General features: G+C 33.9%; 1 protein-coding gene across 2 annotated transcripts in view; it reads right to left on the minus strand.

The window, feature by feature from the left end:
• Positions 1-21,387, minus strand: part of ss (spineless) — a 125,772-nt gene that overhangs the window by 43,527 nt on the left and 60,858 nt on the right. The window contains exon 2 of one of the 2 annotated variants that reach the window (XM_053759587.2): positions 13,531-13,721. The gene's annotated coding sequence lies outside the window, so the exon portion shown is untranslated. Of the gene's footprint in view, positions 1-13,530; positions 13,722-21,387 lie in introns of those variants that run through there. The other variant, XM_053759585.1, reaches the window with a different exon arrangement.

A 21,387-nucleotide genomic window follows, 5' to 3' on the forward strand; every position in this document is an offset into this window, starting at 1 on the left:
ATTTATATCCGTAAAATTACATTATCTTACAAATTTAGATTATTTTTACGCTGACTCCTGACTTTGCAGCATCATCGCCCAGGTCACCGTGAACACGCGGAGACGAGAGAGGGATTGACCAATGAAAAGGCACTAGGAATAGTCAGTCCTATCAGTTTATCGCGGAAAAGTATCAGGTCGACGGCCAGTCAGGGGACGTGTTCGTCCATGTCCAAAGTTCACAGAATCACACTTCATCGAAAGCACGTATCGGCGAAAATTTTTTTTGGTTTCTCAGAATCTAGATAAGCTTGATGATAATCGGTAAATTCAGTTCTGCTTAACATAATTAGGTAAGGTTAAGTAAGAATATGATAAGAAACTTTTAAGTAACTTGAGATATAAAAAAAAATCAGCGAAACGTGTTTGCGATGAAGAGTGATTATGTGAACTGTGTACACCAGTCAGGGGCCCTGGAGCGAGTCATCTACGTGAATTGGGAGATGTCAACCGGCGAACCATAGCGCTGAACAGAAAACTATGGCGTTCCCTGAGGAAGCCATGATAAATTAATTTATATATAAAAAACCGGATTGCAGGCAGAAGTGAAATTAACGTTGTGCATTTTTGACACCTTACGAATTTTCGATCAGGGTCACGTGTCCTGACGCGAGTTTTAACATTTTTTACCCATCAAAAAGTGCACAATGCCGCTAAAGAAGTTTTCACTTCAATAATAAATGTATTATGGACAAATTACACAGATTGAGTTAGCCCCAAGGTTAGTTGGAGACTTGTGTTATGGGATACTAACTCAATGACACTATATTATAACATATACATATATAGATAAACATCGAAGACCCGGATTAATGTGAAAAATGTCATTTTCCATGTTGACCTGACCGGGAATCGAACTCAGTATCTACAGCGTAGCTATCAGGCATGATGACCATTTGGTCAAAGAGAAGTATGTAGAAATAGTCTAATTTTCTCTCATGTTGTATCAGTCGCATATTGATTGCTAATTACAAATAGTCGCAAACGCAAGGAATCCCTGGTTAATTGTATGATTTCGTATACACAGCATACCAGCAACAATAAAAATGTTACACAGATTATAATCGTAAAGTTTCTGTTTCATTGCTCGCTAGTTGGCGCCACTGGTGAACCGTTTTCAATATGGCGGACGTTACAAAAAACGCTAATATTAGTAAAAAAGGAATGGTAAGCCCTTTTGGCATGATATAGGGACCAATACTGTTTTAATGAGTTTCTTTCGACATTTTTTCTTAGCAGTGGTCGTTCTGAAATGTCAGAAGTTTGTAGTTTTTGAGAAATGTTTTAATTTTCTCGTTAACAGCGCAAATAGTTAGAGAAACTATAACAAATATTCAAATAAAACATTTGACCCGAACATGGACTCCTAGCGGTGAATACTATCGGTTAGGCCCTCTAAACAAAATTGATTAGTGTATATCTATCTTAAAAATCTTAGTTCATACTATCTTAGTCAACTCTTAAGTTTCAGTCAGCCTTATTATCCCCCTCTTTTCGTCTCACGCAAAAATTTAACCCCGTATTTTAACCCAATATTTTCACGCTGATATCACAATGAACTATTATATTATTTTTGTTTTTTTTTTTTATTAAAAAAAACCGCAGTTATCTTTCTCCACGCTATATATTTTGCTCAACTGCGCATCGTTTCTATTCGCTTTCTAGAATAATTGCCATTGCCGGCCAGATGTCGGTAAGAAAAAAAATTGAAAGTTGGAAAAAATGGCCGATTATGCGATATTGGAGCGAACAGTGCATACTAACTAATCAAACAGACACCATAATTTTCTATTACATTGTAATCAGTTGGATCTAATTGTTCTGCCATGCGTATGCGCATTTTGTAGATACGATCGATTGTTGTGTATTAAAGAAATGGTGATTTGTGCAAAAAATCAACCGCTAGTGTAAGCATTAATTTTTTTTTCAATTCGTAGGTGAAAATAAGACTCTTTTATAACCGCGATCTATTTATTACTAACAAAAATAATAAGTATGTAAATGTGATTGCAATTTTTTAATCCTTTGCAAGACGTTGTAACAATTTATATTATTTTGGAACTCAATTAGTGTCCGTGAAAGGGTTAAATTATTGTACCAATAAAAAATAAAAAGAATCTAAATGAATTTTTTTAAAAATAATAAAGATTCAAATAATAGCTATATTATTCTCTCGATTAAAGTTTCCATACCTATTGATTCCCGCTAGATCCGATCTGACTGTAATCCAGTTATTGTTCAATTGCTTTTGTAGATATTTGATATAGGTATAGTATGTATTGTAGGTGTATGTTCTTGCGTGTAGGAAAGTGCTTGAGAATGAAGAAGTCGACACTGAATTTAAGCAAGCGTACATTCTCCAGGATCGAAGAGTTAAACAAGTTAAGTGTATATACACTAATCAACCGATTTTATATTGTTTAAGTCTTTTTTTGAATATTCAAAATTAATTAAATTTAATAACTTACTTTACTTTTTTATTTAATAACTAAATCTGTGTGATTTGTCTTTATATATTTATTTATATTTGATTTACCTACATTGACGGATTGTTGGTAGTTTGAGGCTCTTAAGAATCAACAAAATTATTGGAAATAGAGAGGATAGGTATATGAAAGATATGCACAAAAGTGTAGCCCTTTTTCTTTCTTATTAAGTGTGTTATTTCCACTGTTAATGCTGCTGATTTTATTTAAGTCGCCTAAACGCATCTGACATGACTTATACTTCCAGCTATCCGTTAACTAAGACGTTATATGCCCGAGAATGAAACAAACATTTTGATTAATTTAAAATTAAAAGTGTAAAAATTGACTCACTATTAACTAGTTGTTTTTACAACAGCACAATTTTTTTTTTCACAATAATAAATATGTGAATATTTCAAAAACCACTTAACCGATTTTGACGCGACACGAACTTGAAAAATCTATTGACAGATCCTCCATACATTTTAAATATCATCGCTCGCTTTGCTCGTTCGGTCAATAAAGTCGGCTAAATGTTCAGTTAGTGAAAAGCTAGTTATCACACGTTTCGAGATCTTAGTGTGGCATCTTGTTTTCACGCTCCGCACACACCGCTAAGTGGAGGATTCTATGAAAGTAAGTGACAGCTACCTACTTTTTAATATGTCAAGTGGAAAATGACGTTATTATCTATTTAAAAATAAGGTTTTTACAAAAATGTCATTCTTGACACAAGCTATTTGTTGTTGTTTGAGAGATCTTATTGCTTTCAATGCGTGACAATAATCAGGTCCGTGCAATAAACGCTGGGGCTTCCCTTCGTCGGGAGCCGTTTCTAGATGTACCGTCAGGTCATGGGTATCAAAATTAAGTATTTTCATCAAAACTAAATACGTATGCACAACATTTCAGCTCAATCGGTTGAAGATAATCTGCTTCAAAATTGAATTATAAGATTCCACTGAAACACATAATACTTACATACATTTCATCAAAATCGGTTCAGCGGTTTAGCAGTGAAAGTGTAATATGCAGATTTTCGCATTTTTAATATTATTGGATGGATAATGATAATTCATAGACTGTAACAATGCAGCTGGATCGTTATACAGATTTTAAATTAATTGGAAAATCCTTTTTCAAAAAGTATTAAATTATAAAAACAAAATTAACCACCATCAAAATACGAAATTTTGTAACAACTTTTATTACGAAGCCATCACCATAAATGTACTATTTCATGTAGCTGACGAACAAACATAACTTTCTTGGCGAACATTTTACCAAATTATGACGTCACTATTATTCTTATCATATAGTAGAGCGTTTGGACGAGTCCAAAGGTGGATTTTATTTTTGTATATCTTTGAAAGCATTGTCATTATTACAATAATTTTTCACAAGTGCTTCTATTAATAGAAGGGCCTTTGAATTGTCATCAAAACAAAAAATTGTCAACTAACCAATTCTATTGCATTATATTGTTGTTATATCGTGAAAAATATATTAATTCTTAATAAAATTAATTTGTTACATCAAGTATCTAAATTGCTCCATCTAAGAACATACATTTGGCACCTGTCCTATGAAGCCATACAATACATTTTTCATAATAATTTAATGCTATCATTCACAGGTTCATTCCGTCCTTATTAGCATATACTCATTATGAAACTGCGGTGACATAAATTAATTTTATATGTCGTAATAAAAAAATATTATATGCCTGCACCCTTGGGGGTGGCCCTGTGTTCCCGGCTATCATGCGTCATAAAGTTGTAATCTAACTGGGTTAGTTAAAGTTTCACTTGGTTAAAATATCTCTTTATTATTATTCTGTAGGAAAAATAATTGACCGTGCGAGCGAGGTCTACAGGTCAACTTGGGGCAAAAATACTTTTTTTTGTTTGTCAAGTTTGTTACGCGATAACTTTCGAACCGTTGGTGTGATTTTGATAAAATTTAAAAGGTGGGGCCATCAAAATCGATTAAGTCGTTTCTGAAATATTCAAAATTTTATAAAAGTTCTAAAGTCTAAGTTCGCGGCGAACAAAGCAAAACAAAGAAAATAAATATTTCGTATTAAAACTTAATATTTTAGTACACTATATAAGGAATATTGTGTTTGTTAATTGTGTCCATCGACTTTTATAATATTTATTTTTAGAATTAAATTTATCACAACTATATACTAGAAAAAATTGCGTGTGTACTATGAATCTATCTTCCATAGATCTATTCGTATCTCGAGAAAATTATTATTACATAAATGCAAAATCTGTTCTTGAAAGACGTAAAATTTTTACTATATTTGGTTTATACGTAAAAATGTTCATAACAATCACGAGGACTGTATAATTAATAATAAAAAACGTAAAATATGAAAGTAAAAAATTATACCAATCAAAAAATTACTAGGAAAAGTGAATCATTATAATGATTAATTTTGCAAATGTAAAAACAACAGGACTGGGGTGAATCCATTAGTCTAACCACACAACAACGCGGTTCATATTTATGTCTGTTTGTGAAACGTAGTGGTTCCCAAACAAGTTCCATTCCAAAATATTTACGAAAATATTGCTCACAATTTGGTTATAATAAAATTTTCCGTAGCGCGTTCAAATACCTGAGGAATTCTTAAGAGTTGATAGTACGCACGCAACATTATTTTGTTGTTGTGTTTTTAAACCGTCTTCTAAAGTGGTACCTTTTTTGTCAAACACCGAATGTTTATTTGTTTGTTTGTGACTGTTTGTTTGTTTGTTAACATTTTATGTAATTATAAAAAGAGCACTTTTTGTTTTTACAATAAAAGTTTCCACATCCTTCCAAATTCACCTATTGCTATGCATCATTAATATTGTTTAGGGCTTTGGCTGTAATACTTCAGTGTCACTAGCTAGCTTTTTAATTTTCCCGAATGTCAAAGTTGTCAACGTCACGTATTTTTTTTTTACTTCTTCTCAAATTCGGCGCGTCTATCTACGCACTTTTTTCAATGTATAAAAAACAAAAAAAATCATAATTGCATGAATACAAATAATTTAAAAGTTATTATTCAGTTTCATTGCGGTTCCGGTGTATCGGCGAAGACGAATATCTTCTTCAAATTAAATATCATCGGTTACTAAAATTGTTTTTTTCATTACTAAATAAAAATTGACAGTTCTAATTATTACTCTCCCACGGAACTGGGCAGCAGTGACTGATGGATGTTCTGGATTTAGATTCTTTTGGGTTTGTATTTACTAACAATAGGTTAAGGTTTTATTGTTACTAACAGAAATGGTCTGAATAAAAAAATAATATTATTAGCCCACAGTACTAAAACAAAAAAAAAACTCTCGGTATTATCAGCTTCATAAAGATATTTTCACTTTCACATCGTACACGGGGTCACTGCCGAAATTCTGTCACGCGATGGCGCCATTAGGGTTGTTTCACCCCCCCTAGCCCCCTCGCGAGGAGTCGGCGAATTTTATAAACTACCCCGCGTAATTTCGTAGCCTTATATACAAGGGGTGCTTATTTAAGGAGCTTTTTATGTGGATACCCATTGGCTGGGCTTTAGAAAAGCTTTGTTGAGTGGACTTTTGTTATCTTTTACGTGCCAGCTGTAAAGTTAAATGTGTGATATTTTGAAGCATAGTTCTTGGAATTCCTACAATTTTTTTTATAGTAGGCAAACAGGCATGGGGCCCACCTAATAGTGGTAAATATGGGTTGTGTAATTGTAATGTTTTTTTCACTACTAGATCGATTTAACAATATTTCCTTAATTTTACCAGTAATCATAAAAATTTGCACCCGGGAACTAAAGATTTTTAAGTTATCGAATGATTATACGAAACTAAAAATCAACTATAACTAAAAACTATTATTAACTAATTAATAATAAAAAAAACGTAAGAACTAAAAATGTTCCGCAGATCCTTGTCTCACGAGTTATAAAAAAATTACAGCTTATATAAATTTAAGCCGAAAAGTACTGTTTCCTTGTAAAGAAAACGGAACGAAGTCGCGAACAACAGCTAAATAAAAGGTATAGGTAGAAAAAGGAAAAATAAGCTTGCATATACTAGCTGAATTACTTGCGTACTTAATAACACTAACTTCACGAGTAAATCGATCGTTCAACCGTTTAACTAAGTTTTGCTAAGTTAAACTGCTTTTAATCGCACGCACGTTAAATTTAATCGAGGTTTATTTTCGGTGAAAAGGAATAAATATGACTTAATTTTTGATAATAAATAGACACAAATGTGGAAATACTTTGTTAATTTTTATATAAAATTGTTATTTAGTTTGTTTTACTATGTACAGTTTTGAGCGATGGTGGTGTAATGGTTAAGACACCTGTGGATCGGAAGGTCCCAGGTTCGAATTCTACTCGTGCAACATGAGTTTGTGTGACTCATATTATATAGTAGCTTTTTCGACCACCGCCGCTTCCGATGAACGAATGAATGAATTAAAAAATCGCGAGAAAACCTGCACTCTGGTTGATTATTAACTTGTAGTGAAACGAAGAACGTCTTTCACGCAAAATCTACTGGATCGATTGTTTTTAAATTTGGTACACGGGTAGAATATACTTTCCCACGGGAGCGAAGCCTCGGCGCGTAGCTAGTAGAAGATATTTACGAACAGAAAATAGGAGAAGACTATTTAGGGTCAATAGTATTTAATAAAAATAATTTTCGCGTTTATATTTCCGCGTTAAGTGTTAATAAATACCTTTAGTAAGCATCTTTTCAATGGCTGTTAATCGCCGTTAGCAACGCGGGTCACGGCAGTTAACTTTATGACCGCGGTACTGTTACACTATTATGTTCAGTAAAATTAACATTCACTGCTTTACCAATCAGCGAATATATCTTATTTTTTTTTGAGATTTAAAGAATATTTGAGAAGTTTATCCGATTTTCGTTGCCATGCCACGGCTGCCAATATCGGATTAAGCGAGCTGAAATACATTCTTACGATTCAACTTTTTATTTACTGCGCGGATCTGTGTTAAATTTAAAATTATGATGTAGGTACTAACAGAGCTTAGCTGCCCTGTCATACGCTCGCCAAATTAGTTTAGATACGATACACTGATAGAATAAAACTTGGAATAAAACAAACAGAACGCAAATCGTATCGTCCTGAAAATCCCACAGGAGCGATTTTAAGCAAGAAATTTATCTCTTTAAAAAACTTATTAGCTTTATTACAAAATTAATGACGGCTCAATCAAGACAATAGCCTTTAGACAAGACTATAGATTATCTAATGACTTCGCTTCTTTAGAACCAATAAAGCATAAAAATCGCGACTATAACATAATTAATACCTGACGTGTTCCCAACATATTTATCAGAATTTTTTTTCTAGGATTTTGAAAACAATTACTGCGATAAGCTTAGTTCCTATTCGACAAATTAGATTTTTTTTTTTTAATTTTCCCGTGTTATATGAAAAACAATATTCTGTGATAAGGTGAAGTAATCCATCATGTGACGGCGAATGGAAAAAGGTTTTTGCCTTAATTCGATGTTGATGGTAGCCAGCCCATTCAGTGTGGTATTTGTTCTAGGAATTTGTTAATTAAAATCCGAATAGCACGGTCCAATTCGAACGAATTTACTGGAAAACTGTCTGTTTTCAATTCGAAAATTCATCAGTTTATTGTGCATTTGTCGAAACGAAACCGAACTACGTAAATTAGAATCGTAACGACATATTTTTGTGAATACAGTACAAAAAAATTTTTTTCTGCGAATTCGCATTAGATAATATTTCGACTGCTATTATCTTTATCATAATCCAAATAACACTATAGAAATATTTTAGATAAAGGATTAAATGTTAACTAAACCGGCGCGCCGCTGACGTTTCCACAACGTGGCGTAGGTACTTTTCGTTTTTCTGCGCACGTTAATGCTAACGTCAAAGTAGACGGTGCAACCCACCCTAAATAAATAAATATACTCGCAAACTTTCGCATTTATAATATTAGTAAGGTCATCGGGCAATTTAATTTATGTATCAAAATATAAATACATTTTATCCTTAATAAAATACGTTCGCGTAATAGAAATCAAGGTTTAAATTTCCAACACAACTCAGAAAATATAAGTATACCTCCTTGCACCCTCGCCTGTAAGGGTAATGCCTGGGGAACCTTATCAGATCAATTATAATTCTCCACCGCTGACTCAGGCAGAATTAGCTTTTAATATTGTTTTTATAAGCTCAAAACCTCGTTTGTAGCACATTTTGTTTTATAAAATTGTGTGCTTTTTGTTGTCGCTGAGTTTTTACATTTCAATTATATTTGTAATATTTGTAAATTGGTTGATAATTTTATGAATATCGGTTTTTGATATTGTAGTTATGTAGATTAGGCATTAGCCTTAATGAGTCGAAAGGTCACAGGTTCAAATTCTGGTCGTGTTGCATTCGTTTATATATCATTCTGACTCATGTATTTATAAATGGCCAATTGTATACGGTGAAAGAAAACATCGTTAGGAAACCAGTCTAGTTGATTATCAGATAGTGTTTGAAATGGAGAAGACAATGGCAAACTCTTTTATTAATATTGTCCTGGAAGCCATCGCATGTGTTTCTACTCTCTGGAGTGCTGCTGCACAGAAAAAATCTTTACCCAATGCTCAAAATCGACGTGAGTTTTTTTTCTTCTTTTTTTTTTGACATAACATTTCATACGTGACTAGATGTTGCCCGGGGTTTCGCTCCCGTGGGAAGTTTGAGACAAAATATAGCCTATAGCAATCTTGTATAACGTTCGGTAGTTTCGGAGATTACCCGCCTCAAACATACAAACTCACAAAGTCACAAACGCTTACCTCTTTATAATAATAGTATAGATAGAAAAACAAAACAAATAAAGACACTTTCACAATTATAATGTTAATAAGGATCCTCTTATTCATGAATTGTAGTTTGATGGTGAATAAAATTCCCCTCTATTAATAGGCCCGAACGGTTTTCCATCAATATGGTAGTATTACCATGAGATCGATACTTCTTCCGCCAGTACTTATTGGTGGCAGGCACCGGAGGGGGGAGGGGGGAGGGGCTGTAGGAGTTGCAATGCGACGCAAGTTTTATAACCCCCTTTGGTTTTGGGAGGGTTCGGTTGGATACGGACAGAAATTGTAAGCAATTTTTGGATATATCTTTGTATGTATTTTTGTATATATTTTTGTATATGTCACAAAGTAATACAATTTCCTACTAATAGGTATTATAACTGTGTTAGTTTTGATGTGAGTGAGGATGTTGATAACGCAAAATTTACAGGATTTTGATGAAATTTATTACAGATTTAGATTATCATGTAGAATAAGTACATTAAGTATTATTTATCTCAAAATTCTTACGGGATATGCGCTCCGAATACAGTTATTTACATGTTCAATACACTTATATAAAATAGCAAGCTACTTTACAGCCCTAGGACTCCCGATTTTTTACGTCACAGTAGCCGACTTCAAAGTTGTTGAAAAGCAACATATGACACACTAGTGCATTGGTCATTACATATAATAACACGCTTGTGTGTACTTTCAAAGTGACAATATAAAGAGATAAAGAGGTAAGCGTTTGTGAGTTTGTATGTTTGAGGCGGGTAATCTCCGAAACTACCAAACCGTTTTCAAAAAATCTTTCACCATTAGAATGGTACATTATCCAAGATTGTTATAGGCTATATTTTATCTCTAAATTCTCACGAGAGTGAAGCCCCGGGCAAAATCTAGTTACAAAGAAAAATAATGGTGGACAACAATGGTTGAAGAAGACGAAAAAGAAGATTGTAAAGTTAATAATAACTGATAGTAATCAGTGTTATTATTACGGTACATTGTGACCCCGTAAATACCTTTTCCGGTTCAAAAATTCCGAGAACGAAACTGTAAGTCAAGTCAAGCTACTGGTGATGCGCGATTGTGGCCCTCGACTCCCGCGGCGCGCCCGAAATCGCCTGTAAGCGATGCTTCAACAATCGATTTAATTAGAATTATCGGGATTTTGATCGCACAGATGCGTGGACAAGTGTTTTTATTTTTTAGCACTTTTTTTTAACCAAATATTTTCTCTTTCTCTTTAAAACATTTATTTGTTAGAAACAACACAAATACAATCAATGCACAGGGAAACGGAGATATCTCAAATAAAATAAGTAAATACCTAAGTGTCTGTTTTGCAGTTATATAGCAAGGAATGGTTTTTTTTAAATAACCTACTGAAAACTCGGCTACTGAAAAGAGATTTTCCGAATGTTTTAAAGAAATACGTTTATTTTTTTAAGTAACGCTTTAAACAAACGTATTTCTAAATATAAGTTTTTATTTTTAAATATAATATTTTTTTTAATCGTGTGCGATTCATGTGTACGTGTAACGCTAGAAAGCGTAATAAATATTTATTACGCTTTCTGGCATTAAAAAAACTTATATAAGTTTTTTTTTAATTCTTGTAGTATAATGCTAATGGATCCCAGTCAATGGATTAAAGTGAAATGTTAAAAATACATTTTCACAAAAATTTAATAGCAGTTGTGTCGCTGAGCGTACTCGAGGTTACGTCGTCGATTCCTCCCCGACTTAAAGGTATAAACCACGCGCCCCCCACTGATTTTTATATTCGATATGCAAAGGAATAAAATTATAAAGAGCATTAATAACTCAGTAAGTGATATATGTATGGTAGCCTTATGCAAAGAGCTACAATTTACTGGTTCGATTACTCGATGCTTTATTAGGGGTTCGGGTGTTGAAACATTACTTTAGATGTTATATTTTAGGATTTTTAATTTATTTACACGCTATATATATATTACTTTCTTTATATATAAATGGTGGTGGTCCAGTAGTTAAGATGCCTGTGATTAATAAGTCCTAGGTTCAAATATGTCTACGCGCATGCGCTGTGACGACGAGCTCGCGCCTGCGCGATGTTTCTTTTCTTTTAAAAAACAAATGCTGTCATGGACGATTCTTGGCTGTTGGTATTTTAAATGTATTTGCTCGTGATTTATCAGCCCTAAATAAATAATCTTTGTCAAATACCGAGTATAATTATTTATAAATATATACTCAGACAAGATCCTACAAAATACTACTTGTACAGCATGAGTAAAAACTCATAATATGTGGCAGTCCAAATCAAAAGGGACCTTATGGCGCCCGGCAATTACGGTAATAAGTATAAGGTAAGGTCCCTTTTGATTTGGACAGCTACATAATATGAGTCAAACTGATACACAAACACTAATTCACTTGCTTCCAATGAAGGAAAACATTGTGAAGAAAACTGCATACTGGTTGACAATTTCCAATTAGATTTAATTAAGTTCCTACTAAGTATACTAGTGCGTTTACGATTACTTCCTTAGACATAAAGCCAGAGAAGACCAGGATCCGGTTTTCTACTATTTTCTTTTCGTTCCAGGTCTGATTGGCGTGTATGTCCTTCTTCTGTCATCGCCAATCTACTTCTCTTTAGTCTACCTCTAGGTCAACCAGGTGGGATATGCTTGCGTATGCTATAAATGTGGGACAGTTTTCCTCCCGCAATCATGAACTCATCAGCGCCCAAACACCTGTACCCGAGCTGACTTGATGGTAGCTTCTGGATGGCTGAAGTGGCTCAGTTCAGTTCAGACAGGAAAGGATTTAGTGTGGTGTAGTGTTTTTGGATTTGCCATCGACACAAAAATAAAAAGATTCCATATTATCCAATCCAATGTATTTTCTTGCTAAACTCTTTTCAATTTTAGTTCTGCGGTATATAAATGAAATATTTCTTATCATCAGACAAGCCGTTTGCAGTTAAAAAGAGACAAAAAACTTATCGCTACTGGAAATGCTCTCCTTATTCCAGAAATAGAACAGATATTAATTCCTTACATCCATTATGTCGCCATTACCGTCCGATTAAGCATCTTAGAATCGATCCTTGCATACCGATGTATCGATTACTTACAAATGTTCGCAGCGACACGTATTTAACGTTGTCAGCCAACTTTATTGCATGAGTATTAATAAATGAACGAGTCGAGTTCTCGATTCTCGTGAACTGTAATCGATACGATCGATTTGATGGAAACTGTTTGTTCTTATACTATTGTCTAATAGTTTAACACTATTCTTGACTTTGTTTTATAATTTATAATGGAAGATTAGATCTGTAAGATTACAAGTATTTTTGAGATGATCGAGTTTACGCCGGGAAAACACACTACAAAAAAAGTTAATTACATTTACTGATTCATGTGTATGTGGGTTAACCTTTTCAGGAAAAAACTGAAGTTATGAAATGTCCAAGACAGAAAGATACATGACCAAAGTTCGTTTTCACTGTTTATGCATTCACCAGTGAAGATACAGCGGCTGAATTATTACAGGGATTTTCTCGTTATAATGGATCTTACGTTAGATAAGACTTAAGTGTCAATCACCTTGGAAGGACCTGATGATCATCAGAGGCAGACCCAAAACGACATCTGAGAAAGTGCAATGGATCGAGAGTTGTTGAAGCAGAAAGGATATATTTGTACAGCAGCGGAACACTAAATAGAATTACTTTAAAGTCTAAGAGGATAAATAATTTGGGACTGATTGAAGACAGAACCTGATAGCAAATTACTTGACGACCTCGGTAAAGTACTTACCTCCGAACCGAAGGGTCTCGAGTTCGAACCCCGGTCGGTTTATGATGGTAAAAGATCTTTTTCTGATTGGCCCGGGTCTTGGATGTTTATCTATATATATGTATTTGTTTTAAAATATAGTACCGTTGAGTTAATATTCCATAACACAAGTCTCGAACTTATTTTGGGGCTAACTCAATCTGTGTGATTTGTCCTAATGTATTTATTTATATTTATTACTGGACCCGGACAAGTTTCAACATTAGATGATACAGCGCTAAATATAATAATATATAATATGTATATATATAATGTGGATAAATATGTTATTTTAGAAAGTCTAGCGTCACTTACCTTGGAAGTAGCTCTTGGTTCTAAGGTAGCTGACAGAGAGCCGTAGTATGGACAGCCTGTCGAGCTTGCTAAGTATGTTCTGTTCGAAGGGCAGCAGAGACGCGAGTGTGTCCAGCTCAGCGTTGAGACGCTCACGGTGACGTTTGCTTGGGTTGCTCTTCGTGACACCATCTTTAGAGGGTGGTTTGATGCTGTAAGGGAAAACAGGGTGTTATAATGCTGAAGATTCTCTCCTTCTCTTATTTGAGGTTTTTTCCTTGTTGCCTCTTTTGTCATTCGAGGCTTAGATTTAATAAATATAGCAATACTAGCTATTGCCCGAAGCTTCGCCGGCGTAAATTTTCCACGGGAACAGTTATTAAAAGTATCCATTGTCTTTTTTCATACTATAAACTACATTTATGCAAAATTTCAATAAAATTGGTTGAGTAGATATAGCATGAATAGGTAACAAATAAACAAACAAACTTACTTTCGCATGGATATTGCTGAAGATTGTAACCAATTAAAATATGTTGTGTTATTCACACACTAAATTAAGACTACTTTCACGAAGGTTTCCGATGGAACAATACCTTTGAGAAGATGGTTGACATCAGACAGACAGATTTATATACGAGAAAGACGACAAATTTACAACTTTTCGGGAAGAAATTTGGAAAATACGAGTATTCAACCCTGGATGGTCGTGCACTCTTTACATATCCAGTACTAAATTAGCTGCTTAAATGCTCTTATCGATATTATTTTCATGAATTAACATCATAAAAACATGTTATTTTATAATAAATAGTTTGCTATTTAAGCTTGCCTTGTTTGCAACTAACAAAACCTATTCTCAGCCAAACCTGGTATTTTCTTCAGTGAAAAACCTTTATAAAATGTGGTAATTTCTTAAAAAACATTTGGTATCCAAGCTCGCTTATAACTTATGCTAACAAGCATCGCGTGACCTGACCCTCGTTAAGTAAGCGCGGTCGCGCGTTGCCACTAGTGTTGTGACGTGTCATTGAAAATCAAGCTTGTGGCTAAATGTGAAGCTAGTTTTAGTTTAGCGGTAAGAAATTTTGTTTAGCTGTTTATGAACTTTGTGATTATTGATCCAAAATTATGGTTTGATTATGTTACTTCCCCATTTCGATTTTCGACATAGTGCAGAGGTAGAATAAGCATTTACTTCATATAATATTAACGGGTCTTGGCATGAATGTTTTTTTATTTAAATATTCTGACGTTTCAACGACCTTGCAGTCACCACGGTCAAAGCTCGAAAAATACCACTAGTAGAATCATCATCATCATATCGAGTGTGTTATTGCTAACACTTGTCTCAGATTTTATTCCAGTCGCCTAAAGGCATCTGGCATGACTTTTACGACTACTTACCGCCATCTAGTGGCAGATAGTCGCATACACATTAGTGAACTAAACTGTCCACCAGTGTGCAGGTTTCACGATGTTTACCATCACCGGAAGCAAGTGGTGGTTTATGAAAAGTACTAAGTATATATAAGTCAGATTAGTATACAAACTCTTATGGTAGGATACGAACCTGAGACCTTTCGATCCACAGGCGGGCGTCTTAACCATTACACCACCACCCTTTTCTTCTAGTAGAGTAAGGATTTCAGGATAGGTCAGTTGTACAATTTACCATCATTTCATAATTGGTGGTCTTTTTCTTTCATCTCCGTATGTTCTCGGTTGCGTTCGGGGCTGTGACGCTGTGAAGCCCGGAGTCAGTGTAAAAAATTACCTCAAAACTTTGAATATTCAGTTGTGATGATACGGCCGCCTGCCTGACGTCAATCATCTATGGAAATGCTGTTGTTACCTAGCAGCAGCTGCCTAGACTATGAATCTCTAAGTCATCCACCATACGCCACAATGAATTGTTTAAGTATGAAATTGTAAATGATTGAGTAGCAGACGCTACAAATCCATATAGCACGAGCGCATCCTGGACTCCAACGTTGGACGACTAAGGAAGTAACTAAGAGAGTTTTCTCGCGTGATGAGAGAATTCAATTGGACATTTTCAAGCTTGATAGAAAATTGAATCTCTTGTCTTTATTAATATTAATAATTATTATTAATCATTAATAAGTGCAAATTATGGTTCGTGTAAGCCGTAGGAAATATATTTGTTTTTGTTAATGTGTGAGACCATCTTATTAATATAAGATTTACTTTAAATTAGTTATAGGCTAAAGAATCCATAGAAAAGACTTGTATTTATTTATTTAATATTATCAAGGAATTATGTATAAGGTGTACCCTGGGTTTTTTTCTACTAGTCAACAAATAGACGATTTATGTAAATAATATGTCATTGTATATGTAGAGCGTGTATTTGCTAATATTAGTTGTGTCAAATGTCATTCAATTCGCGTTAAGATATTCAACATAACTTTTGCTAATTTAGTGCATTACTGGCTGCCGATTCCGGGTAAAATTATAATAAGTTATACCTAAACGTTCCCCACAAATCCTTCTATCTATTAGTGAAGTCCGTGCAGAAGTTTATGAGTTTATCGCGAAAAGACAGACGCTGCAAATGACTTTATTTTATAAATATAATATAATATGTAAGGATCATTTCTTGTCAATTGTTAGTAGTATTGTTAGGCAATGGTTCTTTTTTATTTTTTAGGACTTAATTGAATGGTACCCAGAAATATAAAGTAGGAGTAACATCTCCAGCCGTAAATATAGAGAAGTCTTCATTATCCGATTTATCATAATATTTTAATAGGTTCTTTTAGTGCGCTCTGCTGTTTGAAGTGTTGTATTTTGTTGTTATTGATAAAAATAATATCATTTGCGACTCCATAGCTATTTATTCTAACAAACACACGTTCGATATTACTCGTCGGCGGTTCTTTTTTGATTTATTCAAAAGTGAAGAATAAACGCATGCCCGTTTTGATACGACCTCCTTATAATTTGTATCCATATCTCTACCAATTGAAAATTCAATGTATTATAAAGCAATAAGGTTGAAAATGCCATTTAGTTTATTGGAGAGGTTTGATATAAATCAAGCGATTATTTCTATAAATTGTAACTCGATTAAGCTATAATCGATTGGCGTTTGTGATAGGTCGTATTTCTACGCGTTATTATAATTGTAAATCGGTTGTTAATAAGTTTGTTTTATTGTTTTTGTTCTATTATTAACATTACATAGAATTCTATATTTGTAAAAGGAAATTATTATTTTCAAATGTAATAATTTTATGGTTAGATTGATTCAAATATTTAGAATGTCGGTTTAAAACCTTCACATTTCCGTAGAATATAAAGATGTGGACGAAGAAGCCTATTATCAACAAAAGCATTTCCAAAGAGGGCTTAGTCTACATAACCATGCCCTTTTTGAAAATGCTGTTGGAAAATTACAGACAAAAACACGCGACGATGTCGATGAGAGATATGTTCTAGAATAGAACAAAACATTTCAATCTGTTTATTTACATTACAATTTACAATACAATTTATTTATTTATTTAAAACTAAATCAAAGTACTATTGATTTAGTTTTAAATAAATAAATAAATTAGGACAAATCACACAGATTGAGCTAGTTCCAAAGTAAGTTCGAGACTTGTGTTATAGGATACTAACTCAACGATACTATATTTTATAACATATATGCATATATAGATTTTGGGCACTTCAGATATTACAATAAGATCTAATGTACACTAAATGAAAACAATAAAGAACTATGAACTGTGATAAACATCCCGCGCGGGACTAATATTATAGAGGTACATTTAATTCTGATGAGCAGAGCCTAGTGACAGTGCTAGTACTTATAAAATAGACAATAAAAACAATGCAACAAAACTGAGCTTTTAGAACATATTTCCCCACACAAAAATTTCGAAGCCAAAACGCTTCGATTAAGTAACTACTATTAAATGTTCGTTAGTGGAGAGAATTACACTTAAATATGGGAAAAAGTTTCTTACTCCACTTTTGTTATCGTCATTTTGGACAATTCGTCGATTCAAGTCAGTTTAGGTTGAGTTGCACCAGCCACTCACTAATGTTGACTTTAACCTGCGCGCCACCGATATTTACACAAAATGGCGTACTTTGCGTTTATCTGTGCAGGTTCCAGTTAACGTCAAAGTGCAGGTGCAACTCACTCTAGAAATTTTTGTTCTGTTTTGTGATTTTAAAAACATTTTTGGATGTGATTGAAGATTGGAGCATAGTCAGAAACAAATGTTTTGATTTTATTGTGATTATCTGTATTCAGCCGGTTAATAACACAGCCACACAAAAAAAAAAAGTTTTGGCCTGGGGGTCTGACTATGTCTACTATATGTTTTTGGGGTCGCTGAATCCGAGTCCGAAGTCAATTTAACCCCAACACGTCAGGGTTTGGACATAACCTCAAAAAACACTCTAAGATCCACAAAAAAAAAAAAATTTCGAGCTTTGGGTCTGACCATGTATACTATATGTTTTGTAAAATTGACCTCGGATTGAGCTCGAAAAAAATTTTATTTTTTTTTCATTTTTAATGGATTTTAGAGTGTTTTTTGAGGTTATGTCCAAACCCTGACGTGCTGGGGTTAAATTGACTTCGGATTCGGATTCAGCGACTCCCAAAAACATATAGTAGACATAGTCAGACCCCCAGGCCAAAACTTTTTTTTTTTTGTGTGGCTGTGTAATCAATGTTTTGAGTTATAATATTTTGCTGATCTACAGTTAAAGTAATGGTATCGGCATTCATCAAACTTACAGGAAAAGAGAAGTGAGTCGCCTATATATATTTTTCTTCTTAATAAATCTGAGTGAGTTTAATTTCTACAAAAGCGACATTGAATTCTCAAGACCTTTATGAATCTTAAAAAATATTATATTATTATTATATTTAACGCTATGTGCGAGGATAATAGTAGTTCCGAATATATTTAAGATTTAGATGACGACTTACCATAATCGTTAATTTGTCAACAAGAATTAACTTTAAATTTAAAGTACTTATAAAGACGTGGCAGATTGAACATCAAGACGAGGTAATGTTTTGTTTCTTTAAATTTTATTATTTCACCTCTCTCTCTCATCTGAGCGTTTTCTTAGTTTCTTCTTCAGCTGTTGAGCATCGGAGCCCAGGGTCCGCTTTTCTTCATTTTCGTCTTCCCTTCGTGCGGTCGTCGAGAACCCTAGTTGTCAGACACGCATACCATCCCTGATTAAAAATTTTAAAAGGCGTACTCATTATTAATATAGAAGTCGACCTCGGTGGCGCAGTTGTAAAGTCCTTGCCTCTGAACCGGAGGTCTCGGATTAGATCCCCGGTCGGGTCATGATGGAAAATTATCTTTTTCCGATTGGCCCGGGTCTTGGATGATTATCTATGTATGTATATGTTATAAAACATAGTATCGTTGAGTTAGTATCACTATCACAAGTCTAAAACTTACTTTGGGGCTAGCTCGATCTGTGTGATTTGTCATAATTATATTTATTCATTTATCAGTCTGTGCAAAATCTTGATTTCTCGTTTTGCTCAGTATGTTTGTAAACACAGAACCTTGACTTGTATCTCGTGCTAGACTGAGTGAGCAGATTCATTTTCGTTGGATGCGTGACAGCCACTCGCATGTCAGCACGGCATCTTGAGCGTTCAACCCATGGTGTTTGTTTTGGTCATTGCCTCCTTTATAATTGACCCTGCTATATGGGTTGCTTGCAGTTTTTTTATGACTTGCAGATATCTATCCATTTGTTAGTAAAACTAGCTATGCGGTTGTACAACCCTCGCGTGGGAATTCACATTTTTTTCTATGCTTTTATAAATTGTGATACTTCACTGGGACATTGGTCGCGTTCTTCCACACATTTTCCAGTTTTACTCTTTGCAATCCACTGTTATTACAACGATTCAAATTATAGAAGGACACAAATTAATATCACTAGTAACATTACTGAACGAACACATTTACTTAAATATAAATAAATATATAGGGACAAATCACACACAATGAGTTAGTACCAAAGTAAGTTCGAAATTTGTAATAATGGGATACTAACTCAACGATACTATATACGAGTATTCTATAACACATACATATCTATATAGATAAATATCCAAGACCCAATCTGAAAAACATCATTTTACATGTTGACCTGATGACAGTTTCTTAAATATCATCCTTTTCGGTTGTCGTTTAGCCTTCTGCGGGCTATATACATTGTCGCGACTCAGTTTGTCGGATTGTGGCAGCTTCGGTATACATTGCAGGTTTTTTATTGCGATAAGTTTAAGCTGTCATACAAACCACTTACGCAGCCGGAAATCCATTTTTTTTTCAAGTTTGATAGAAGTCAACTAAATAGTTATGTTTCATTTCAATTGACTATAACGTTAGTCTATCAAGGTCAGCTTCTCGAACTTGGTGTACAAAAAATAAAACTATTAATAAAACTAGTTTAACTTACATAACTTGACATACCCTGTGTTTACGAATGTGCTGGCTCTGTGTGCTATAATTATAAATGAATTAGAAAGGTCGATGGTCGGGTTAAGGCCGAAGGGTCCAAGTGTCCTTTTGGTAAGTGTAGGTAGATTATAGTGAGGGTATTGTTTTGATTTTAGGTGAGTTAATCACTTGTTTTATTTCTGAGAGAACTGTACTTGCTGTCCTTTTCTGTCTGTTAGCGATGCTGGTCGTAGGCTGAATGATATTGTTGCCACCATCAGAAATTTCTTGTTTTGTTATATTGCTACCTAAAAATGCAGTATAAAGTTTAAGAAATAAAGGCTTTTTATTTTTATTTATTTTTGTAGCTTTTGCCCGTTTTTATTACGTGCGTCCGCCCATAACTTATTTTTGTCAATATATCGGATTTAAGCAATGTATCGCGATGAAACCTATACCAAAATATAAGTCAGACCATCTGCTATACAAATGTGAAAACCGCATCAAATTCCATCCAGTAGTTAATGCGCCAACAAACATTAAATTGTAGAAAATCATTTTTGGCTTCTATTAATCCTGTAAAGACCCCCATAATTATTGTTCTTTAATATCTTCTATATACAGACCTGGCCCATTTACAATTTTATTATACATATGACATACTTTTAGAAATTTTATCTATATATATATATAGATAAAATTTCTAAAAGTATGTCAGTCAGTAATTAAAACTTCGAAGCAGTTACAAGAAACAAAGAGTAAAAATTAATGGCCAAGTTAATTATAAATATGACGAGAAAAAAATCCGAATTCAAAGCGACCTGTACGAGCAAGTCTTCATAGTACGTCGCTTGTTCATCGTAAAAAAACTGCACAATGGTTTAGTACTTGCTTAACCTTCATTTATGCGAATTATCGAATACTAAGATTTAGGACAGAGTACTCGTAAACATCTCAAACGCAATCAAAACCATAGAAAAACCAACTTTATCAATGAAAAAATACGACTCAAAAATGCTTGAATCTCTTTAAGTATTTACGTAAAAAAAAAATAATTACAAATCTTAGTAATTAAATTCCGATTTTAAACGCTAGAATTGTGTGTTTAAAGTCTATTTTTGATCAATTATACCTGTCATAGTTAATGTTTCATAGTCGGGTGATCATATGTGCCAAGTAAAATTAAGTATGCCAATATCATAAAGGATCACGCCTGATTGCGCACAGCCTTCGCAAAATAGCGGTTTTCCGTCGATTTTCTTTGAGTATTTTCTATTTCAGTCAAGGCTTTTTGTATGGGAAGTCTTATATAACTTGATTGGGGACTAGAAAAACTCTTCAATTATTCTCCCAGGCAGTTTGATAACAGTGAATATCGAATCATTGTTATACTGACTCAATCGGTTACAAC

Source organism: Plodia interpunctella, chromosome 19, assembly GCF_027563975.2.
Source record: "Plodia interpunctella isolate USDA-ARS_2022_Savannah chromosome 19, ilPloInte3.2, whole genome shotgun sequence".
NCBI lineage: Eukaryota > Metazoa > Arthropoda > Insecta > Lepidoptera > Pyralidae > Plodia > Plodia interpunctella.